At 38.0% G+C, this 26,756-nt stretch overlaps 1 protein-coding gene and 2 long non-coding RNA genes across 3 annotated transcripts in view; all 3 read left to right on the forward strand.

The window, feature by feature from the left end:
* Positions 1 to 26,756, forward strand: part of LOC311284210 (CMRF35-like molecule 5) — a 125,182-nt gene that overhangs the window by 10,202 nt on the left and 88,224 nt on the right. The gene's annotated exons all lie outside the window — the stretch shown is intronic.
* LOC311284227 lies at positions 10,026 to 10,621 on the forward strand. Its single transcript, XR_014626173.1, has 3 exons — positions 10,026 to 10,068; positions 10,295 to 10,372; positions 10,454 to 10,621. It is a non-coding gene; the product is annotated as an uncharacterized lncRNA (long non-coding RNA).
* LOC311286790 lies at positions 22,661 to 23,759 on the forward strand. Its single transcript, XR_014626646.1, has 3 exons — positions 22,661 to 22,907; positions 23,288 to 23,365; positions 23,675 to 23,759. It is a non-coding gene; the product is annotated as an uncharacterized lncRNA (long non-coding RNA).

Consider the following 26,756-nt stretch of genomic DNA (forward strand, 5'->3'; position numbering starts at 1 on the left):
TTGAGTAAAAAAAAAATTTTTTTGCAGGAAGTCCATTGTAAGTAATTTTATGTTTATTTTATGTAAAGTTTATTTGTTTCTATAAGTTTATTAAATTTAGAAAGTGTATCTAAAATTTTAAATTAGAATGAATTTAGATTCATTTGACACTATTTACCCCTTTTTTATTATTCTTTTTTTGTACAATAAAACTAAAAGCTGAAGATGTTTGTGGAGTATCTTTCATCAGTGCTTCTTTTTCCACTCCAACGTTCCAATAATTCCTGCCCACTAAAAGCTGCACGGATATTTGCTCACCCCACAAACAGGCCCATCCATGTAAACGATTTAGAAAAAGTTCCATCAATTCACACTTTATATCATCGCTATGATATGTAGAGTCATGTCACCCAGCCCTAACATGCAGTAATGCTTTACACACATTTGACAAGCTAGTTGATCAACAACCGGTCAAGACTGATTGGCTAATGCTATTGTAACCCACTTCAGAGTATGTACACCCTAGGTTCGTAGGAGCTGAGAGTACAGTAATAACCAAGCAACACAGGTGTAACGTTTGACATGTGTAAACTTTTAGTTCAACAAAATGTTTCAACACTTCACAACAATTTTTGTTCACAATACCTATGGGCCCAAAATAAATTTATAATAAAATAAAATAAAATGTCCTTTCTTTGTTGAAAATGTTCCTTGGAAATTTTCCTTAGGAATTCCAAAGTTAAATCCAGAATTCAAGTCAGTTAGTCAAGGGAAACAGTCAAAGTCAAGGGAAAATCTCGTTGGTGCCGGTTAGTTGAACTGACACAATCCTACCACAGGCTTCCGGAATGCTGTGGTGGAGATTCACGGCTCATTGGGAAGGCTCGCCATCTATGGATCAATGGTTCACCTGGTATAATTCAAGGACTGGAGCTTTTGGAATTTCTGCTCACCTCATCAAAAAAAGACCTGACCAAGAGAGGATTTTCAGTATGAGAAGCCAGGACAGATAAAAGCGATTTCTGGACGGCTCTCCAACTTCTTTTCTTCTCAGTTTATTTGAACTCGCGGGAGAAACCGAAGCAGTGCTCCATCAGATTTTTGCGATGTGAAGCTAGCGGAAGTATTTTAGCGCGCTACTTCCGGTTTCCCACAAAATAAAATATATTTTTCAAAATAAAACCCCCATTACTCATAAACGTTAAGTATGGATAAATAATGATAATAATTACACACAATTAACTGGTTACCCTTTTTAGGTGGGTTACACTATTTTCCCACTTGTCTGTGCTCTTTTATTCTTTCATGTTAACTGAAGTGAATAATGCACTATTTTAACTTTAATCAACAAGTAGAATTGATCATGACATTCTCACCTTATTCCAAAGAAATCGGTGATCCAATGCGGAGCGAGTGAATGTCTGAACTAGCTGATGCACAAAATCAATACCCTGATAAAGAGTGTAATAGTCACCTATTCTGTCTTCATGTACAGCTTTTTAAGTGATGCTAAACTTGCTTTGTGTGTTTTGGTTTTTCCTTCACATGTAAAAAAGAACTGTTAAATCTGACGCCTGTGGTGTAAACACGGATTGTTATAAGGATTTTTCTTTGTGTGTTTTATTTATTCTTTTCATTGTTTTGCCACCGGATGGGGAGAGTGGGGAAGTGACGTAGAAAACAGACTCTGGAGTGTAATCGGGGAAGTGGTCGGAGTTTAGTGGGCTCTGTGTAATGTTGGCCGGAGGAACTCAACAAAGGGACAAAGAAACTCTTTTTGGTGGATTATATGTCCAGGTTTTTTTGGACTACTGCATCATCCCATCGGCTAAACAGACTGTGGCGAGGTTGCGTGAGTTAATAACTGCGGAATATATTGACTGCGGCTTCTCGCCACTCTTCACCTGGTATTTTTTGTTTCTTTCTTTTTCTTTCTTTACCGCGGAGGACATTTCTTTCAATCCGGACACTTTAGGTTGTTTGAATGAACTTTTGATTTGTGTATTTGATTTGTCGGAGTGCGGCCGATCCTCCAGCTTCGAATATCTGTGTGTGTTGCCCGACGTGGTATAAACCTGGTGTATCTCTAAATACACGTTGTTAAACCTGTCATCTGGATTTTTTTTCGTTAATGTACAATTCTTTTAAGTGCATATTGATTGTTTATCTGGTTTATGTAGAGGTTGTTTAACGAAAGTAAGCGTTCCACTGGCTGTAATTACCCCAGTAGGTGTCAGATCCGTCCGTTACCTTTCCCAGTGGGCATTTGATGTCAATTTAACATCAATATGACATCAAATTGATGTCAAAATTACGTCAAGAAATTGGTCAAAAATGAAAGTCAAATTGACGTCAAAGTGTTGATGTCAATTTGATGTCAAGAGTTTGACCTCTGCTGATGTCATTTTGCCAAACAAAAAGGTGAAATGCATGGCCGTACACTTATTACCAGCTTCACTTAAACTAACCAGATTTACTTTATTTAATTTCCAGTTTAATGAAATCATATTTTGTATTTTAAAGTCACCATGATGGTGGTTAGCGTTTGCTTTAGTTGTGCTCTTGACCCTTGACTCTTTAATATAAAAATTTATCTGGCTGCTTTAATTGTGTGTTTATAAAGCACAATTGTTGTAGCTAAAAAACCATCAGAAACTGAGATCAGGAGATGTTGGCGGTTTATTGATGATATCATCATGTAATTGCCTGAATCCCTGATCATGTTCAGTGTCTAATGCTTTGATTATATGGGACTTGTGGTTTAAAAGCGGTTTTATTCATGATAGAAGTAATTTGTAGGGCTGGGCGATTTAAATCGCGATATTGTTATGCGCATCTCGTCAGTAAAGCCGGTTCCTTGATTAGTAGTAAATCTCCATCACCTGCTTTCAGATGGAGCGGCATTTAGGGCTGAGGAGATAATTAAGCGATTAATTTAGTGATGATTGAGCATTATTGAAGACACCTGATGTTAACAAGCAGAATCACTGAAGAAGAACATCACAAATTGTAAGTTACCATTAAGGTGATGGGTGTTTGCTTTAGTTGGGCTCTAGACCATTATTTGTTTACTTTAATATTTACTGTTGTTTGTCTGCTGTTATTGATTTATAACAGTTAAATGAACAAAGTAAAATGTTATCTTATAGTGTTGGTTATGTTTTGACATAATCATGCTGTGATCTGAAAAAGGAAGCTTATTGAGATAGTTTGGTTTAACTTGTTAGCTGCAGTTTTGTGATTCTTCAGCCTATGATTATCAGTACTTTACTTATAATTCAAAATATTTAATAAACATTGTTCTGATCAAAACACTTTCACATGAGTTTATTGAGAAACACAGACATCAATAATCAGCCTGTGAATCTCAACAATGGTGACAATAATAAAGCATGTTGCAGTGGCTGCCACCAATCACAACTCATTAATGGCTCCCATCATGCATTGCGGTATGAATAAATTATGATCTGAATTGTCTATGTAATTTACTTTTCCTAATTGAATATTCTGCTCCTCACCATTGTTGAGATGCATAGACTGAATCTTGACATCTGTGTGTGCCTAAAAAAATGTTTTTTTTTTTAAAACAACTTTTAAGAAATCCTTTATATTATATGAAAAATTCTGGGCATTTATGCAGATTCACTAACCAACAACATAAATCGAAATCAGAAAAAAGGATTTTAATGAGTTCAGTGATCATGTTCAAATGATGATAGTCATAACATAACCAACACCATCAGATCACTTTTTTCTTTGTTCAACTGGTGATTATAATTCAGAAACAACAGTCAAACAAAATCTAGAGTTACTAATATATGGGTCAAGAGCTCAACTAAAGCAACCATTGATCGTCATAACGGTAACTTACAATTTGAGATTTTCTCCTTCAGTGATTCTGCTTGTTAACATCAGGTGTCTTCAATAATGCTCAATCATCACCAAATTAATCACTTAATTATCTCATTCACTTCAACACTCTTGAGTGTGGACTCATACACTCCCAGGAGTGTTAATTTAACACTGGAGTTTTTGCTGTGTACAAAGTAGGGCTGGGCGATATATCGCACGATATTGTTATGCGCATCTCGTCAGTAAAGCCGGTTCCTTGATTAGTAGTAAATCTCCTTCACCTGCTTTCAGATGAAGCGGCATTTAGGGCTGAGGAGATAATTAAGTGATTAATTTAGTGATGATTGAGCATTATTGAAGACACCTGATGTTAACAAGCAGAATCACTGAAGGAGAAAATCACAAATTGTAAGCTACCGTTTTGGCGATCAGTGTTTGCTTTAGTTGGACTCTTGACCCTTATACATTCACTTTAAATTTTGTTTGTCTGCTGTTACTGATTTATAACAGTCAAATGAACAAAGAAAAGTGTGATCTGATAGTGTTGGTTATGTTTTGACATAATCATGCTGTGATCTGAAAAATGAAACTTATTGTTAATAAGTTAACCTTGTTAGCAGCAGCTCTATGATACTACAGCATATGATTTTCAGTATATTTCTTATAACTCATAATATTTACTAAACATTATTCTGATCAAAACACTTTCAAATAATTTTTTTTTTAGAAACACAGACATCAATAATCAGCCTGTGAATCTCAACAATGGTGACAATAATAAAGCATGTTGCAGTGGCTGCCACCAATCACAACTCATTAATGGCTCCCATCATGCATTGCGGTATGAATAAATTATGATCTGAATTGTCTATGTAATTTACTTTTCGTAATTGAATATTCTGCTCATCACCATTGTTGAGATGCATATACCGAATTGTGATGTCTGTGTGTGCCTAATAGAAGGATTGTTTATTTTTTTTAAACAACTTTTAAGAAATCCTTTATATTATATAAAATATTATCTTTATATATCTAAAATTCTGGATATTTATGCAGAATCACTGTTATTCTGTGGTTAACAACATAAATTTAAGTCAGAAATAAGGAGTTCAGTGATCAAGCTCAAATGATGATTGTCATAATATAACCAACACCATCAGATCACTTTATTCTTTGCTCATCTGGCAGTTATAACTCTTATACAGCAGCCAAACAAATTTTAAAGTACACAAATAAGGGGCAAGAGCCCAACTAAAGCAAATACCCATCACAATAATGGTAACTTACAATTTGAGATTTTCTCCTTCAGTGATTCTGCCTGTTACCATCAGGTGTCTTCAATAATGATCAATCATCACTAAATTACCTTCAACACTCTTGAGTGTGGACTCATACACTCCCAGGAGTGTTAATTTAACACTGGAGTTTTTGCTGTGTACAAAGAGCCGTAGTTAACTGACAAGCTGAGCCATATCGCATTAATTATCGCTGGCGATACGTCCGCGAAATTAATGCGATATGGCTCAGCTTGTCAGTTAACTACGGCTCTTTGTAGTAAATGCCGCTCCATCTGAAAGCAGGTGATGGCGATTTACTACTAATCAAGGAACCGGCTTTACTGACGAGATGCGCATAACAATATCGTGCTATATATCGCCCAGCCCTAGTAATTTGATTCTACAGCATATCTAGAAGTGTTGTTTATCAAATAATGCACTTGGTTTTTAATAACTATTTAGTGCACAAAACCCTGTCATCTATGGCATTACTTAGACGCACACAGACATCAAGAAACAGCGTATGAATCTCAACAATGGTGACAATCAAACAAAATATCCAGATAATCAGATCAACTCCAGCTGCATAATTTATTAAAGCCGCAATGCATGCTGGGAGATATGGGTGAGTTTTGATTGGTGGTACCCAGCATGCACTGCAGCATGAAGCACTTCATTGATTGTCACCATTGTTGAGAGTCATACACTGATTCTTGATGGCTAAGTAATAATGTTGAGTTTAATGCATTAAATGTTTTTTTTAAATCCTTTATTAATTTAAAAAAACGTTATTCTCATGCTGTTAAATTAAATGACTTCTATTATAATACAACATTAAAATCACAAGTCTTATATAACCAAACATTAGACACTGAATAAGATCAGTGATTCAGGCAACTACATGATGATATTGTCATCATCTTCAATAAACCGCCAACATCTCCTGATCTCATGGCTTTTTTAGCTCCAACAGTTGTGCTTTATAAACACACAGTTATAGCAGCCAGAGAAAATTTAATATTAAAGAGTCAAGGGTCAAGAGCACAACTAAAGCAAACACTAACCACCATCATGGTGTCATCAAAATATGTTTAATATATTTTAAACTATTTAAATATTATATTTATTTAAACCGATAATTAAATAAAGTAAATCTGGTTAGTTTAAGTGAAGCTGGTAATAAGTGTACGGCCATGCGTTTCACCTTTTTGTTTGGCAAAATGACATCAGCAGAGGTCAAACTCTTGACATCAAATTGACATCAACACTTTGACGTCAATTTGACTTTCATTTTTGACCTATTTCTTGACGTAATTTTGACATCAAGATGCCCGCTGGGTTTATTGTGCATGATGTACTTTTCCCTTGTGGTTTTAGCGTAAGGTGAATTGTTACAAGAGGTTGACTGGCAAAAAGTATGTTATGTATTTTGAAAATACAAAAATACTCATCTTAAATATATTTAAATACAAATTACATTTGATTTTTTCCAAAGGCTTTAAAATACTGCACTCTCTCTCACACACACACACACACTTACATCTGGACTTTCACACACACACACACACACACACACACACACACACACACACACACACACACACACACACACACACACACACACTGGCATCTGCACTCTCTCTCTCACACACACACACACACACACACACACACACACACTGACATCTGGACTCTCACACACACACACTGGCATCTGCACTCTCTCTCTCACACACACACACACACACACACACACACACTGACATCTGGACTCTCACACACACACACTGGCATCTGCACTCTCTCTCTCACACACACACACTGACATCTGGACTCTCATACACACACACTGGCATCTGCACTCTCTCTCTCACACACACACACTGACATCTGGACTCTCATACACACACACTGGCATCTGCACTCTCTCTCTCACACACACACACTGACATCTGTACCAGAGCTGCCAACTCTCACCGTGAGACTCACACAATTGACACTTTTCACACGTTCTCACGTCCATTTTCTCACGCGCAGAAAAATCGCAAAGCACATTTGCACTCACACACACACACATCTGCACTCTCTCACACACACACTGACATCTGCACACTCTCACACACACACACACACACACACACACACACACACACACTCACACACACACACACACACACACACAGACACAGACACACACACTGACATCTGCACTCACACACACACACTGACATCTGGACTCTCACACACACACACACACACACACACACACACACACACACACACTGACATCTGCACACACACACACACACACACACACACACACACACACACACACACAGACACTGACATCTGCACTCACACACACACACACACACTGACATCTGGACTCTCTCTCTCACACACACACACACACACACACACACACACACACACACTGACATCTGGACTCTCACACACACACACACACACACACACACACACACACACACACTGACATCTGCACCAGAGCTGCCAAATCTCATGCATTCACTGTGAGACTCAATTGACACTTTTGACACACTTTTTTTTCCATTTTCTCACGCAAAGTAGATCTGCGAAGCAGAGAGGACACATCCAGCAGCGTCACAGATCATCAGATCTCCTCAACAGGTACTTCATCTCTTTCTTCTCAACATCTCTTCAGCCTTTAATATTCTTTATCTCTGGTTATTTCCTCACCGGACACAGGTACACATCTCTCCACATCTCACCGTCCGTCTCTCTTCCCATCGCAACAGGAGGTCAAAGGTCTGACAGACGGTTGTCATGGCAACATGACTTTCAATAAGCCTCATATACGTCTCATTTCATGCATTAGTTATTCCATAAACCATAGATCCATAGATTTTCTGATATTCTGATTCTGATTGATATTCGCACTAGAGTTCGTTTTCCCCATTGGTGCGGTTCGTTTGGGCAGGTGTGAATGCGGCAATCGCACTCGGGGCACCAAAAGTGAAGAGGTGTTCTCGGTACGCTTTGAAACGAACTCTGGAGCGGTTCGTTTGTGGTGAGAATGTGATCCGACCTCGAACAGAACCAACTGCCAAACAACTGCACATTTTTGGACTAAACCAGTTGCCGTAGTCGCTGTGCTGTGCATTATGGGATGAGGATAAATGTTTGTTGACAGTTTGCAGCTCGCGGACAAACTTGGAGTTGTGAGGAGGTGCGGAGCCTGATAGAAATGATTAACATTATTTTCGAGCCGCATCCTCGCTTCATTCTCAAATATTATTGTTTGTCTAAAGTGATGTAGACAAACTATAGGATAAAATATGACCAAGGATACAATCAGCCCACGCAGTCGTCTCTCCATAGTAAACAGCGGCGTGTTGTCTGCCGGATTTTCCACCTCTTCGTTTACTTCCGGGAGAACTGTTGGAATTTTCCCGCAACATAATTCTGACCAATCAAAGTGCAGTTATGGAAATGCGTTCAAGACACATCTGGCCAACGAGTGATGTGGATGTTGTCACGTGACTGCATTTTGGTTCATTTCATCAACTCATAAACTGATTCGGACCAGAGCGATCAGTGTGGTGTGAAAAGGAACCAAAACGCCTGAAAAATGCTACAAAGACCAAATGAACCGAACTACAGATGTGAAAGCACCCTAAGATAACTTTAGGAATATAGAAATAAAACCCTCGGACACGGACGAGTTCTTCTTTAGCTTCTTTCTCTTTTATTAACTTTTCTCTTCACCCTTTCCTTTCGCTCTTCTCTCTATACCTTCGTCATAATAAAAGTCCTCACAACAACATCCACTTTAAAGGTCCCATATTGTCAAAACTGAAATTTCCTGGCTTTTTTCATGATAACAGAGGTCTAGAAGCGGTGTAATACCACATAAGTTTCACAACAGTCGATCCACAGACACATGCACACAGCCTGCATAAAGTAGCTGTGCCTTTTCACGAGCCGTTGTGACTTCTGTATAAATGTGACGTCAGATCTACTCAGTCACCGCCTTCAGTCTCACCCCGAACACTGCCCACCGTCACTGCACAGGCTTCCGGACAACATTAATACAAGAGACCAGTGGCTAATGTTTATTTATTAGGAAATACCACAGCAATGTTCGACATAAACCGTCTGTTCTGCTCATTTCACGAATGACTGCTTCATCAATCAGGCACAGTTAATGCCGGTTTCTCAAAGAAGATACTCATCAAAGATGATGCAGTCCTTACATTGTTCGGTCCGGCAGCCCGTAAATAAACGTCTAACACATTTTATGTTACATTATGGAGCCAGCATAACCTGATATAGTTTGTAAACGGATATGCAACACTAACATGTTGCTAAATTGATGCTGATGTTGTCTTGTACAGTTTCTATGGATGCCACAAGCTTTGATAGAATATCTGTTGGAAACAAGACAAAATACGTTGTGTGTTTTCCTAAGTTACAGACTCCGGCCCTGTTGGTGTCTGTTGTTTCTAATGAGTTAAAGACGGTGAGATTGAGTTCACTCAGTCTCTGTGTCTTTTGTTTTTGCTAGAAACTAATGTTTAGTGTACTTGCATGGGTAACGTTATTTCAGGCGCTGTAACTGTCACAGGTGAAGCTTTTATTAACACACTCCTGTATCTTCACATCATTCATCAGTTTGGAGAGTTAATCATGATGATCTTCCTCTTTCAGTTCATCATGTGATTGTGAGCACAGCGGCATCTGGAGGATTATTCATCATCATCATCATCATCATCATCGTCGTCATCATCATCGTCATATTATTAATATTATTTTTAATGTAAATACAAATCTATCAATAAGGAGTACATAAATATATATATATGTTGAACTAATTCATAAATATATTTGATTATTCAATGTATATGGAACATTTTAATTACTTGTTTGTGTTTTTGACAGTCAGAAGAAAAGAATAAACAGAAGATCTGCTATAAATGAGGTGAGATGATCAAAAATAAAAATGTATATTTTTGTATATTTAGAGATGGTTTTTATGGCTGGTCCAACTTGTGATCAAGTCAGTTTACATCATATGTTGTGAAATTATCAGACTGCTCAAACATCTCATGACAAACTGACAAACTCTGATTGAGACATGAACTCACAATGTTTAAAATCTCTTCTTTTTTTTGTGCTGTAAATTCCTTCTCTCTGTTTCCCTGTAGAGCGATGATCCCAGTGCAGGCACATATGCAGCTCTTGAGCTCAAGTCCAGATCACCTGACCTCTACGACACACTCACAGTAAGAGAAATATCAAAAACTACATGTGCAAGAGTTTGTGCATTCAAAAGCCAGATAATAATCAATGAGTCTTTCACACAGTCTGTCCATCCCAGACCTGCTGTTCACCAGTCCGGTTCTTCTGGATATGAGAATCTGTCTCTTCAGTAGCTCTTCAAGTCTCCTCAAGAAGAAACTCTCCTCACTCTTACTCAATAGATACTAAACAGTCCTTACATTCATTCTTTTCAATCTATACTATATGAGCAATCTCACCAACAGTAATACAATTTTTTTAAATGTCGTGTCAATTGACCCAGAAAGGTGTACTTCCATGATAAACTCCATAGACAAAGAAAAAAAATTACCAAGTAAACTTAAGAATTTTATGGATGATTTGATTGTAGAAAATCTGCAAAGGAAACAAGACAAAAATATAAAGAAGGAGGCCAAGAAGGAATGAAGACGGAGGAAGGGAAAATCCTCATAAGAAGAAAATCATCCCCAAAGAAAGAGAGATGAAGCAAATAATTAGGCAGCATTAGAGATGAAATAAAACAGTTAATTGGAGGAAAGCATCGTGAAGAAATTTGTTTCAAATATGAAATGGAGAAACGAACAGAGAGAGTTGATCTTCTTTTTACTGAAAAAAGAGAAACATCAACGCTGTCTGTTAGAGACGCAGCCCTGTCATTGTCTAAAGTGATGATACATACATTTACTGTAAAGAAACGGAGCTTGAAACTGCAAACGTCCGTTATAGCTTTTAGTGCATATAGGTCAGAGTAAAGAGCGAAACAGCTCGCATCTACAAGAGACCAGAAAAAGAGGAGCTTGTACACACAGTTATAGGAACTCGGGGCAGCCTAAACTGGGGTGTGTTTCCTGAACAACGACATAACTCTCTGCTTAACTACCATAGTACGATGCATCGCTGAAGACATCAACTGGTCACGACTCTGTCCCAAAACCATATTGTTGCAAATTGGTCGTTCAACCGCAGCCAAAAAATATTTCAAAAAATATATTAAAGTGCAAGTCAGTGATTGTGGTAGTGTTTAGGCCAGCAGAGAAGGCCTTGCTGGCTCTGACGGCCCACCACTGTTGAAATCCTTGAAAGTTTGTGAATCTGAGAAAAAATAAGTCAAGGCCCTGGAAAGTTTTTGAAAATAAACACACAGATACAGGTCCTTGAAAGTGCTTGAATTTATTTTGTGCATATTATTCCCTCCGGTCCGCTAATGTGTTATTTCGCCAACACTTTGTGGCATATGCACAGTAGCTTGCTTGATTTACCTTAGTTACACGCATTTACGCGTTACGTTAAGTGTTTCCCGCGTGAGGTAGGCTACTTTGTGTTGTTCGTTGCCGTGACGTTCACCCGCGCACGAAACTACTACAATGGTACCTCAACGTTTCACAGACATTGCTAAAATAGGCTGAAACGTGATGCCTGGAAAATGCAAGTTTCAAGATATTTTACTCACCAAATGATGTTTTATAAACAAAGTTCGGGAGGAGCACGTTCAAATAATCAATCCAATCTACTCGTCATCAAACAATTATGTCTACCCTAATCAGCATGACAAGAAGTATATATATATCCACTCTGTCAACTCACCTAGTATTCCTTGACAGTTTTCCAGCATCCCTCCACCACCCCGACTCCTCACTCTTGGCTCAATCTTTACAGCCAGGAATACGGGGGGAGTACTCTGGGTTCGGGCCGAATACCGAGCCCGGAGCCCTCTCCTCGGACAGCACGCCAAATACGCATTTATTCTATCTGACTTATTTGTAAGTGTGAACTAGTGAAAGAAGATTACAAAGAATGACTCGCCGCAGGGTTGTCACCCGTCCCGTGAAATACAGAATCGTCCCGTAGGCCTATTTGAAGGAAAAGTTATGTGTGCCGTATCAAATCAATGCGGGACGCGATTTGTCCCGTATTTTACATAGACCCACACATTCATTTGTGGGTGATTGCTTGTTAGCGTCTTTGTTTCCATAGCGACGGAGTCTAGACAACATGCGCTGTAAACGGGCGTAATGGCCGTTTTTTTAAACCATGTCGAGCTCACGTCCTCTTCAGATCTGAAAATAGGCGTCAATGTCTGTCCAGTAACTAATGATGAATGTAAGGCGAACTGCACAGTTTCATTTGCTCACGCAGACTTCGGTGGACTTCTGTCTTAAAGCAAAATTTTTACCTTAAAATAAAGTTTCCAAAATCGTATCAGTGGTTCATCAAGTCGTAACAGGGTGAAAGGCACTTCTGCATTCAATGCATAATCAGCCAAAGTCTGCACATTTATGCGGGGGCCGCATTTTTTCAAATACGCCGCACTTTCGCCACATAAATTGCAGATTTCCGCGCGCAAAATATGCGGGGCTTGCATGATTTCATAATACCCGCATTTTAGTTGCAAAAAAGTCACATATATCTCAGCAGAAAGTTGAAAAATGTTGCGTTTACTTCACACGAGAGCAGCCATTTTCCCCTGTTGCCATGGGAACGTTATGAAGTGACGTAATTACGCGACGTGAACATCATCGAAAAGCTGCAAACCCCGCGATGAAGCCATGATGAAGCAAATCAGTCTCATTTGCCAACAAAAATAAGTGCAAAAGACCGCGCAAAGCAGTTTCCCGGTGTGTTACATGACGCTGAGGAAGAGGGGATGGAGGATGAGGATGGCGAATGATTGGCCAGTGTTAGAGGCTACACAGTTATAGTTTTCATTTTCACAGTGGACTGTTGTAGTTTCATTCAGGAGTTGATGCAACTTTACAATTGTAAGATTGCACTTTATTGTTATCAGTGGGTTAAATCATACAAGTGTCAAAAACCTTACAGTTGTAAGTATGTTAGTAGTATGTAAATGTACGTTACAGTAAGAGATTGCACTGGACAGGAAGCACACATTTTATTTTTTTATATTTTATTTATTCATTATTACAGAAGTTGTAGCATATTCCTTTTGTAAAGCTACAGAACTTGTTTGACTCATCAATGTTTTGTAAGTTTGAGTCATGTGTTTATTAAGGTCTGAAATAAAACAAGATGAGAACTTAAATATTCCAGCACTTTCTGTGATGTATATGCTTGCTTATCATAGGAAGGAATAAGAAATGACTCTTTACATTAAGGTAGTAGCCAAGTGAGAACAGGGTGTTGGGGAATCACTTTTTTTACTCTTTTTCATCAAACCGCAGTTTTTGCAAGTTTTGCAATCACAAAAAAACGCATTTTCCTGGAAGGACTGTACATCATACTTTAATGAAATCATGCATCATACTCTACCTTGTCTGTGGACATCATTCATTCCAAAGCCGCTGCTGGATGAACAGTGAGTGTGTGTGTGACAGTAGGCTGCGGTAGGCTAAATTATTTACCACAGCGGTAATGGACAATTCCACTTCCAACCTGTAGGGGGACCGAAGAGGAAAAGTTCCTTAGTGTTGCTTTAAAGCAGTGTACCAGAGCCCGTCTACGGAGAGCCTGCCCACTCCCTATTAAGCTCTATTGTACCGAATTTTGGTTGTAGTACCACCAGAGTTCCACTGGGGGCGATCGCCATGAGTGCAAAATGAATGGGAGTCAATGGGGCTAGACAGCTAAATTTGTCTCTTTCATCCGATTGCCGTTGAGAAATCTCAGATCTGATTGTAGATTTTGCAAGTTCAACATGGGTTTTAGGTCGAAACTTGAATGAACGAGTACTTATGTCCTTTTGATTTCTTACAGGTTGAGTTGTTGTTGCCCATAACATGCTAGCATTCTGCTAATGAATGCTGATTGGTCAGTAAAGGACTGATTACGACCAGAGATACCGCTTGATGGCATCGTGGCATCCGCAGCGGGACCAGAAACAAACAAAACAAAAACTCTTCTAGCGCGTGTGTTTACCTGTGTCAGCTGTGTTGTCGATGCCTCGAGTGAAAAGAAAGTGCAGAGCGCGAACGCACCAGAGTGAGTGAAGGATTGCCGTTAGGCAGTATCTCTGGTCGTACATGTGTATGACGTCATTGACACTTTAAAACACTTTTTAAAGCAAATAAGTGACTCAAAAAAATCTAACACCCAGCAATGTGTAATTTATTTGCATCTCCTTTCGAATACAACATTCAAATTACTAGACAAAAAATTATATCCTGAGAAAAGTGGATTTTTATTGGTATACTGCCATAGACCTCCATTCATTCTGCACTCGTCCTGTGAGCGCCCTCATATGGAATCAGAGAGGAACTGCAACCAGTTCAGAAGCCGGAAGTGTACTGAGAGTGAAACTTCTCGCCATATTAGACATTCTCTGAGTGTACCGTGACAGACAAATCCCTGCTTTTAAAGGTATAGGCCTATTGTTTTTTTTGTTTTGTTTTTAAATTTGGATAATCTCCATACATTGTCAGAGCTTGGTAGACAGATAACTTTTATATTTGTAGACGTTATTAGACAGATTAATTCATAGATTATAATTAATGTTATTTATTAATTTATCGTTTATAAATATTAATAACATGCATAATAAATGATGATCATATCTGTCATACACAATTTATGGCATTTTTTTTTAAAGTTTTAAAAAGTGCTAAATTATTATTTTTTTTTTAAATGGGTCAAATAATTACATAATAATGAAGTCATAATTTAAGTAGTAAATAAATTAAATATGGAAAAAATGATCCCATCCCTGCAGAATTGTCAAAAACATGATTACTGGTTCAGAATGACCGCTTAAGGCACACCAACATATACTGAAGAGTTAAAATAATAAAATAATCATAAAATAATCAAATGTAAAATAATAATATGTGTATTTTGCAAGTTCACACACTTGATCTCATGTTTTCTCGTGGTTTATTGTTCAGCTGTCAAGTTGTCATGTTGAAATAATCAGTTCCAAGACCTTGACACATTTTTATTTGATTATTCTTATTTTTAATAGGATGTACCGAATATTCTTCAGTTTTATGCAAAACATAAATATGACAAATATAATATCAGATCTCAGTCATGTGGCGAAAAATAAATGCAAAAAATATTTATTCATTAGATACTTTAATGGACACATTAAACCATGTTATTCTTGATTGTAAGTGAAGCATGTTTTATTTCATTATTATTATATTGTGTGTCTGTAGTTATTAATGTGAATATCGTTTCCTTGTTGGATGTTCAGTTCAAGGTTTGCCTGTTTTCATCGGTTCACTCCTGCTGGCTGATGTTGAAACTGCACCATTCAAAAGTAGATGAATATCCGTATAAATCACTGCAAGCAACATATAAATGGCACAGAGTAGTTTGGTGCGATTGAGATGCTTAAGAAAAGCTTCATCATTATAATATTAGGAGGCCTTTAGCTTCAGTTAAACATGTGATGTCTTCGGCTCACACTCGCCAAACAGGAAGTGAAACTACAGACACAGGAAGAGCTTTGAGGCTTCAGCTAAACACACTATGTTTCCCACAATGCAACTCTTCTCCCAGAGCTCATATGATGGAGAGAGAGATTTTAATGTTCAAGAAATATTCTGTATTATTTATAGTTTCTGTAAACAACAGAGTTTCTCCATGCTGTCGATTACCACAGAAAATACCCCTAACACACATTTCTTCTTCATCTCATGTCTTTTTCATTCAGAGTTTGGCAAGGATTGTTTCCTTAAAATGTTTGACATTTTTTCCTATGAGTGGATGATGCTTAACATGTAATTAACATGTCTTGAAAATATATTAAAACATTAAGAAGTAGAAAAAGAGCAAAAGGACAACAGAAAACACTCAAACATGTTAAAGACAGACAGAAACAGGTTGTGGTTGATGAATTCACAGTTCATTTCCTGGTCAAAACTGAGAGGCGTTTTCACACCTAACGCCACATTAAAAAAACACAGTCAGTGAACAGTATGAGTTTGACTCTCAACACGTGAAGGAAATGTTAACATTAGTTGCTGACTCACATTGTTCTCTCAGTACGGAAGAGAACGACAGTAACGTTTGTCACACAGAATTTGGTCTTTTATTTAAGCGAAACGCTTGTCAAATTTCATCATGTTGGACGTCCTGCTGCTCTTTTCCAGCATCTGTACAGGTGAGTTTGAGACTCTCAGCTCTTTTACACAGAGTTTGACATCTTCTCTTGTTTTTCCTCTGTTATCACATGATCATCAGACTCATATGGATGATATTTGTCAGTTATTATTCTGGCCTGCTTATGTCTCTTGCTCACACATAACAGCTCTATATAATGATATTTGTGTTTTCAGCTGTTGTTGTTGGAGCTCCACAGACAATTACTGGATACAGAAGAGAGAGAGTTGAGATCAGATGCTCATATGAATCTGGATATGAATCATATTCAAAGTATTTTTGTAAAGGGGAGTGTTTATTGTTAAATAAAAACATCACGGTTGAATCAGGATCTCCAGCTAAAGACGAGAGATTCTCTCTGAAAAGACCTCATTTGGAGGTAACTTTGCAAACCTAGATCATGTCAGTTTCCTGCACCTGTCTTAGACATCCACATAACATCCAGAAAATGACCTATTCCGGCGTTCAAATATTGAACATTATATTGACGTCCAGGTGGGGTCATGGTTAGATGTCCAAATAGCAGACCTAGATTGCACGTTGCCTAAAGGTCAAAAATTGGTCTTGGACCGACTGACGCAATATAGACATGATCTGCCTGTCCAATAGACGTCTGATGTTTAGTGGGTAGGAGGAAAGCACCGTGAAGAAATTTGTTTAAAATATGAAATGGAGAAACAAACAGAGAGAGTTGATCTTCTTTTTACTGAAAAAAGAGAAACATCAACGCTGTCTGTTAGAGACGCAGCCCTGTCATTGTCTAAACTAGTGATGATACATACATTTGCTGTAAAGAAACGGAGCTTGAAACTGCAAACGTCCGTTATAGCTTTTAGTGCATATAGGTCAGAGTAAAGAGCAAAACAGCTCGCATCTACAAGAGACCAGAAAAGAGGAGCTTGTATACACAGTTATAGGAACTCGGGGCAGCCTAAACTGGGGTGTGTTTCCTGAACAACGACGTAACTCGCTGCTTAACTACCATAGTACGATGTATCGCTGAAGACATCAACTGGTCACGACTGTTTCCCGAAACCATATTGTTGCAAATTGGTCGTTCAACCGCAGCCAAAAAATATTTAAAAAAATATATTAAAGTGCAAGTCAGTGATTGTGGTAGTGTTTAGGCCAGCAGAGAAGGCCTTGCTGGCACTGACGGCCCACCACTGTTGAAATCCTTGAAAGTTTGTGAATCTAAAAAAAAAAAAAAAGTCAAGACCCTGGAAAGTTTTTGACAATAAACACACACAGATACAGGTCCTTGAAAGTGCTTGAATTTATTTTGTGCATATTATTCCCTCCAAGGAAAAGTTATGTGTGCCGTATCAAATCAATGCGGGACGCGATTTGTCCCGTATTTTACATAGACCCACACATTCATTTGCGGGTGATTGCATATTAGCGCCTTTGTTTCCATAGCGATGGAGTCTAGACAACATGCGCTGTAAACGGGCGTAATGGGCGTTTTTTTAAACCATGTCGAGCTCACGTCCTCTTCAGACCTGAAAATAGGTATCAATGTCTGTCCAGTAACTAATGATGAACGTAAGGCGAACTGCACAGTTTCATTTGCTCACGCAGACTTCGGTGGACTTCTGTCTTAAAGCAACACTAACGAAAAAATTTTACCTTAAAATAATGTTTCCAAAATCGTATCAGTGGTTCATCAAGTCGTAACAGGGTGAAAGGCACTTCTGCATTCAATGCATAATCAGCCAAAGTCTGCATATTTATGCGGGGGCCGCATTTTTTCAAATACGCCGCACTTTCGCCACATAAATTGCCGATTTCCGCACGCAAAATATGCGGGGCTTGCATGATTTCGTAATACCCGCATTTTAGTTGCAAAAAAGTCACATATATCTCAGCAGAAAGTTGAAAAATGTTGCGTTTACTTCACACGAGAGCAGCCATTTTCCCCTGTTGCCATGGGAACGCTATGAAGTGACGTAATTACGTGACGTGAACATCATCGAAAAGCTGCAAACCCTGCGATGAAGCCATGATGAAGCAAATCAGTCTCATTTGCCAACAAAAATAAGTGCAAAAGACCGCGCAAAGCAGTTTCCCGGTGTGTGACATGACGCTGCAGGAAGAGGGGATGGAGGATGAGGATGGCGAATGATTGGCCAGTGTTAGAGGCTACACAGTTATAGTTTTCATTTTCACAGTGGACTGTTGTAGTTTCATTCAGGAGTTGATGCATCTTTACAGTTGTAAGATTGCACTTTATTGTTACCAGTGGGTTAAATCATACTAGTGTCAAAAACCTTACAGTTGTAAGTATATTAGTAGTATGTAAATGTACGTTACAGTAAGAGATTGCACTTATTTTAACAGAAGATGTCTGGTTTGTAAAGCGACCTCTGTAAAACAGGAAGCACACATTTTATTTTTTTATATTTTATTTATTCATTTTTACAGAAGTTGTAGCATATTCCTTTTGTAAAGCTACAGAACTTGTTTGACTCATCAATGTTTTGTAAGTTTGAGTCATGTGTTTATTAACGTCTGAAATAAAACAAGATGAGAACTTAAATATTCCCAGCACTTTCTGTGATGTATATGCTTGCTTATCATAGGAAGGAATAAGAAATGACTCTACATTAAGGTAGTAGCCGAGTGAGAACAGGGTGTTGGGGAATCACTTCTTTTTCTCTTTTTCATCAAACCGCAGTTTTTGCCAGTTTCATTTCATCGCATAAAATTGCATAAATATCCCGCATATTCCATCGCGTTTTTTAAGAAAACGTGCCGCATAATCAAGGATTTTTGCCCGCATTTTTCTGGAAGGACTGTACATCATACTTTAATGAAATCATCATCATACTCTACCTTGTCTGTGGACATCGTTCATTCCAAAGCCGCTGCTGGATGAACAGTGAGTGTGTGTGTGTGACAGTCGGCTGCGGTAGGCTAAATGATTTACCACATCGGTAATGGACAATTCCACTTCCAACCTGTAGGGGGACCGAAGAGGAAAAGTTCCTTAGTGTTGCTTTAAAGCAGTGTACCGTGACCATAGACAGTAAAAGAAATGGACACAGCGACCCCATTGGAACTCAATTGAGACAAGTGAAGCCCATTTTTAGCGATTTCTTAGCACTTCCTTTCCTGACGCGCAGACTCAAACCGAGCAAAGCTTTACACGGACCACGTCTGTCTTCTAGTAGCTGTGCCAAGAAAAATCTGAATCATTCCCTTCCGAATCTTGCAGAGACGGAGAGTGTGAGTAGGAGCTGTCCATAAGCTTGGAACAGGAGCAACTTTTGCTAGGTATTCTGATTAATTATATTGTCATTTTGCCTCCACGTCCCCCCGATTGCCCGCGAGCTTCTCCTCCCGTCCATACGGTAATCTCTCTACTGTGCGACAGAGAGTCGCGTGGTTATGACGCAATCGTTAGCCTACTTTTACAAAAACTGCTTCTACGGGGCCATAACGTAAGATACAAGGTAATGGAGCATTTTATACATTGTCGTGTTTCTTTAGAAATAAATAATGGACAAATGGAGTCTTTAAACGCCTCAGATGTAAAGTTATTCGCTGTCAAAGTGACGCCAAAATGAATGGGAGTCAATGGGATGCTAACAGCAGGTGAAGTTCTGCTACAAGATGGCGGCACGCGGCCGACTTCAACTTCCGGTCGACTTACTTCCCCCCTGACCGTGACAGACAAATCCCTTCTTTTAAAGGTATAGGCCTATTGGTTTTTTGTTTTTAAATTTGGATAATCTCTTAATATAATATTCCATACATTGTCAGAGCTTGGTAGACAGATAACTTTTATATTTGTAGACGTTATTAGACAGATTAATTCATAGATTATAATTAATGTTATTTATTAATTTATCGTTTATAAATATTAATAACATGCATAATAAATGATGATCATATCTGTCATACACAATTTATGGCATTAAAAAAAAGTTTTAAAACGTGCAATTTTTTTTATTTTTTTTTAATGGGTCAAATAATTACATAATAATGTAGTCATAATTTAAGTAGTAAATAAATTAAATATGGAAAAAAAATAATGATCCCATCCCTGCAGAATTGTCAAAAACATAATTACTGGTTCAGAATGACCGCTTAAGGCACACCAACATATACTGAAGAGTTATGTAGAAATACATAAAATAATCAAATGTAAAATAATAATATGTTCTTTTGCAAGTTCTCATACTTGATCTCATGATTTCTCATGGTTTATTGTTGAGCTGTCAAGATGTCATGTTGAAATAATCAGTTCCAAGACCTTGACACATTTTTATTTTATTAAATATTTTATTTGATTATCATTATTTTTTTAATAAAATGTACCGAATATTCTTCAGTTTTATGCAAAATATAAATATGACAAATTTAATATCAGATCTCTGACATGTGGCGAAAGAAAAATGCAAAACATATTTATTCATTAGATACTTTAATGGACAAATGAAACCATGTTATTCTTGATTGCAAGTGAAGCATATGTTTTATCTCATTATTATTATATTGTGAGTCTGTAGTTATTAATGTGAAAATCGTTTCCTTGTTGGATGTTCAGTTCAAGGTTTGTCTGTTTTCATCGGTTCACTCCTGCTGGCTGATGTTGAAACTGCACCATTCAAAAGTAGATGAATATCCGTATAAATCATTGCAAGCAACATATAAATGGCACAGATTAGTTTGGTGCGATTGAGATGCTTAAGAAAAGCTTCATCATTATAATATTAGGAGGCCTTTAGCTTCAGTTAAACATGTGATGTCTTCGGCTCACACTCGCCAAACAGGAAGTGAAACTACAGACACAGGAAGAGCTTTGAGGCTTCAGCTAAACACACTACGTTTCCCACAATGCAACTCTTCTCCCAGAGCTCATATGATGGAGAGAGAGATTTTAATGTTCAAGCAATTTTCTGTATTATTTATAGTTTCTGTAAACAACAGTGTTTCTCCATGCTGTCGATTACCACAGAAAATACCCCTAACACACATTTCTTCTTCATCTCATGTCTTTTTCATTCAGAGTTTGGCAAGGATTGTTTCCTTAAAATGTTTGACATTTTTTCCTATAAGTGGATGATGCTTAACATGTAATTAACATGTCTTGAAAATATATTAAAACATTCAGAAGTAGAAAAAGAGCAACAGAAAACACTCAAACATGTTAAAGACAGACAGAAACAGGTTGTGGTTGATGAATTCACAGTTCATTTCCTGGTCAAAACTGAGAGGCGTTTTCACACCTAACGCCACATGAAAACACAGACACACAGTCAGTGAACAGTATGAGTTTGACTCACAACACGTGAAGGAAATGTTCATATTAGTTGCTGACGCACATTGTTCTCTCAGTACGGAAGAGAACGACAGTAACGTTTGTCACAAAGAATTTGGTCTTTTATTGAAGCGAAACGCTTGTCAAATTTCATCATGTTGGACGTCCTGCTGCTCTTTTCCAGCATCTGTACAGGTGAGTTTGAGACTCTCAGCTCTTTTACACAGAGTTTGACATCTTCTCTTGTTTTTCCTCTGTTATCACATGATCATCAGACTCATATGGATGATATTTGTCAGTTATTATTCTGGCCTGCTTATGTCTCTTGCTCACACATAACAGCTCTATATAATGATATCTGTGTTTTCAGCTGTTGTTGTTGGAGCTCCACAGACAATTACTGGATACAGAGGAGAGAGAGTTGAGATCAGATGCTCATATGAATCTGGATACGAATCAAATTCAAAGTATTTTTGTAAAGGCGAGTGTAACTATGGACGTAAAAACATCATGGTTAAATCAGGATCTCCAGATAAAGACGAGAGATTCTCTCTGACTGACAACACGACGGCCAGAGTTTTCACCGTCACCATCACTGATCTGAGAACAGCAGATGAAGGCCAATACTGGTGTGCTGTGAGGAGGACTTTTACTACTGATAAGTCTTTGCGTGATGTCTATTCAGAGATAGTGTTGCTGGTTAAAGAAGGTAAGTGATTCATTTGTTAATAGCAGAAATGAACTGCATGGAAACAAGCTGAGAGTGAGAGATCAAGTCATTAATCTTGTACAACCCCAGATCCAGAAAAGTTGGATAATTTTGTAAAATGCAATACAAATGAAGAATCTGTGATTTGTTAATTCTGTTTCAACTTTATTTTGCCAAAAGTACAAAGAAAAGATTTCCCATGTTTTGGTCACACTTTATATATCAGGGTCCAATTGTCACTATAACTATGACTTGGTAGTGCGTTAAAGTGACTTTACTGGATTTCTTTGGCACAACAAGAAACAGAGTGATTAAAACAGAGATTGAATGAAAGATTGTATGTATTTTAAATGAACTTCAGTGTCAGTGTTTTAAGTTGATCTTTCCTGTGACCCTTCAGATAAAAAGACCACTGAAGTTTCAACCATCAGCCCTTCTTCAGAAACACCGTCATCTTTCAGTACAACAGAACTGAGTCCACAATCAGGTCAGTTCCTCTGTCTGTCGCTCTTTATGACTCTTATTTCTGGAATATTGTGCTTCTAAATGTACTTGAAGTCATTTATATATATTAGATGATTCCTTTGAGATTAAATGTGTTAAAGTTGTTGAAGACTGAAGGTTCAGTCCTCAGATGTTTGCTCCCGGTTATTAAAAAAGCACAAATTGCTTTGGATAAGAGTGTTTTTAGAATGAACATTAAAATATTTTCAGTTGAAAGTAATCAGTGTATATCAATAAACGTTTGTTCATATTCACGTGATGTTAATGGTTTGTGTGTGAATGTAGAGCTTTAGAGTTTATATGTGTTCATGTTCTCACTGCATGAGTGACACATTCACAGTCACTGGTGTTTCTCTCTGTCAGCGACTCATCAAACAGAAACTGAAACAACAAGAACAACAACAGGAAATACTACAGTTCAACTCTATCAGACAAACACTAGTAAGCACACAAACTACACTACCCATAATGCAACTCTCTGATCACATGATCACACTTTGAAAGGAAATTGCTTTGAACATTTGTAGAGGCACATACTCGTGTGGTTAACTTGCTTTGACATCAACCACAGACAGAAGCGTTTCCTTCTGAAGAGTTGAGGTTTACCATTGCAGTTTAATTTCAGTTACACAATATAATATTCTATTGTACTATAATACAAATTATTTTTATAAATGATAAGAATGTTATTGTTCACTTAACAGTAATATCAGAATCAGCATTGTGTTTTATACAATATAATATGTACAGATCTGGCTTCTGTTGCTGGCGGTCTGGGTTCGGTTCTGCTGGTTCTGACTCTGTGTTCTGGAACCTTCATCATCCTGAAGAAGAGGAAGAAGAAATCTGGGACAGGTATCAGTTTGTCTGTGATAATTAGTGTTATTATTTAGTTATATTTTAGTGTGTAAATTGACTGACTCTCTATTTTCATGCAGCTTTATTTCAGCAAAACATGCAGCACAATACAGAGGTGAGTGTTCAAATCTTTACCTGTAGAAGATCAGACATGTTAAATGATTGTTTATTGATCAACAGAGAGAAGTATCTACATAAACTATTCAATTATCTATGTATGTGTTGTTTTTCAGACTGAACGCATGTATGAGGAGATTCCAAACACAGACGTCACCGTGGTAACATCTTTATCGAATCAGACGCCTGCATCTTCATCCAATCAGACGCCTGCATCACACCTCCACAACTGTACAGAAGTCTCTACTGTTTACGCCACAGTAAGCAATCAGCAGCCTGATTCAAACCCCAGTCACACCCACTCGACCAATCAGGTGACAGATACAGCCGGTGATTGTTATGCCAATATAAAGTCTCCTGAAGCAACACAGGACAGCAGGACAGAACTGATCTACGTAACAGCAACACATCCACAAAACATCTCAACAAACGAGGGTCCGATATATTCAGTGATCAACCATAAATGAAAAAGACTCTCAAAATTTTGTTACACTTTTATGTACAAAACACAGTTTATAAAGTGTATAATGTATAAATAAAGTTAATATATAACTTCATAACAAACAATAAAGAAACAATGGAGAAATAGGCTGTTGAAGCCGTATAGTGTAGTTTCAACATCTACCAGCAGGGGTTAATGGAGTTAATATGACATCTACCAGCAGGGGTTAATGGAGTTAATATGACATCTACCAGCAGGGGTTAATGGAGTTAATATGACATCTACCAGCAGGGGTTAATGGGGTTATTATGACATCTACCAGCAGGGGTTAATGGGGTTATTATGACATCTACCAGCAGCGGTTAATGGGTTAATGTGACATCTACCAGCAGGGGTTAATGGAGTTAATATGACATCTACCAGCAGGGGTTAATGGGGTTATTATGACATCTACCAGCAGGGGTTAATGGGTTAATGTGACATCTACCAGCAGGGGTTAATGGAGTTAATATGACATCTACCAGCAGGGGTTAATGGGGTTATTATGACATCTACCAGCAGGGGTTAATGGGTTAATGTGACATCTACCAGCAGGGGTTAATGGGTTAATATGACATCTACCAGCAGGGGTTAATGAGGTTAAAATGACATCTACCAGCAGGGGTTAATGGGTTAATATGACATCTACCAGCAGGGGTTAATGAGGTTAAAATGACATCTACCAGCAGGGGTTAATGGGTTAATATGACATCTACCAGCAGGGGTTAATGGAGTTAATATGACATCTACCAGCAGGGGTTAATGGGTTAATATGACATCTACCAGCAGGGGTTAATGGGTTAATATGACATCTACCAGCAGGGGTTAATGGAGTTAATATGACATCTACCAGCAAGGGTTAATGGGTTAGTATGACATCTACCAGCAGGGGTTAATGGGTTAATATGACATCTACCAGCAGGGGTTAATGGGTTCTTGCTACTAAACCTCAACAACTTGTCAAGAACAGTATAGATTTGATTAGATTTTGATTGAGAATTTAAAGGTGTGGAAAAATGCCCTTTGAGTATTTGATGTCCCCAGAGTGTGTATTTGAAGTTTTAGCTCAAAATACCCCACAGATATTTTTATATAGCATGTTAAAATTGCGCTTTTTGAGGGTGAGCAAAAACGCACCGTTTTTGTGTCTGTCCCTTTAAATGCAAATGAGCTGCTGCTCCCGGCATAGAGGGCGGAGGTTCAATTATCTCTCCACACACATGCACTGAACATTTCAAAAACTTTTAGCCTTTTATGTTCAAACCAGAGTCAGACAATGATGGACACACTCAAGAAGAAGTGAAAACATGTAGACAACATTTCTGTATGGTTAGTTGATGAATGTATGTAGCTGATGTGTAGTTATCTTCTAGTCATTGATTAGCATATTCTGTCTTGATAATCTATAAATTGTGTTCAGGGGGCGGGGTTTATGTAAATTCTAGGGTTAGTGATGTCACTACCCCGGGAGGAATGTTGTGTAGTCCCTGCCAGCCGTTTGTTGTAGTCCTTAAAAAGCAATTTCTTTAAAGGGATACTTCACTTTTTTTGGAAATAGGCTCATTTTACAACTCCCCCAGAGTTAAACAGTTGAGTTTTACCGTTTTCGAATCCATTCAGCCGATCCCACTTTTAGCATAGCTTAGCATAGATCATTGAACCGGACAAGACCATTAGCATCTCTGTCAAAAAAATGAACAAAGAGTTTCGATATTTTTCCTATTTAAAACTTGACTCTTCTGTAGTTACATCGTGTAATAAGACCGATGGAAAATGAAAAGTTGTGATTTTCTAGGCTGATATGGCTAGGAACTATACTCTCATTCCTGCTGGACTCATGGTACAGCAGCAAAGTTTCTTGATTATTACGCAGGAATGAGAGTAGTTCCTAGCCACATCAGCATAGAAAATCGCAACTTTTCATTTTCCGTCGGTCTTAGTACACGATGTAACTACAGAAGAGTCAAGTTTTAAATAGGAAAAATATTGAAACTCTTAGTTCATTTTTTTTGAGAGAGATGCTAATGGTCTTGTCGGGTTCAATTCATTATGCTAAGCTATGCTAAAAGGTGGACCCCCAGACCCGGAGATCGGCTGAATGGATTCCACAATGATAAAACTCAACTGTTATTGACAAAATTAGCCTATTTAGTTACAAAATTAGCCTATTTCCAAAAAAAGTGGAGTATCCCTTTAAAAGCAAATATCTCCCTTTGCTTTGAACTTTGAGCGTTGTGACTTTGCAGATGTTGTTTATGCTCAAACAGCAACATTACACACTCAGTAAATTTAGAAAAGTGAAATCATAACCAACCATCCCTTTAAATGACTTATAATTGTGTTGTGAGATTAGTGGAGATGCTGTACATGTAATAG

Source organism: Rutilus rutilus (assembly GCF_951802725.1).
Source record: "Rutilus rutilus genome assembly, chromosome: 2".
Lineage (NCBI taxonomy): Eukaryota > Metazoa > Chordata > Actinopteri > Cypriniformes > Leuciscidae > Rutilus > Rutilus rutilus.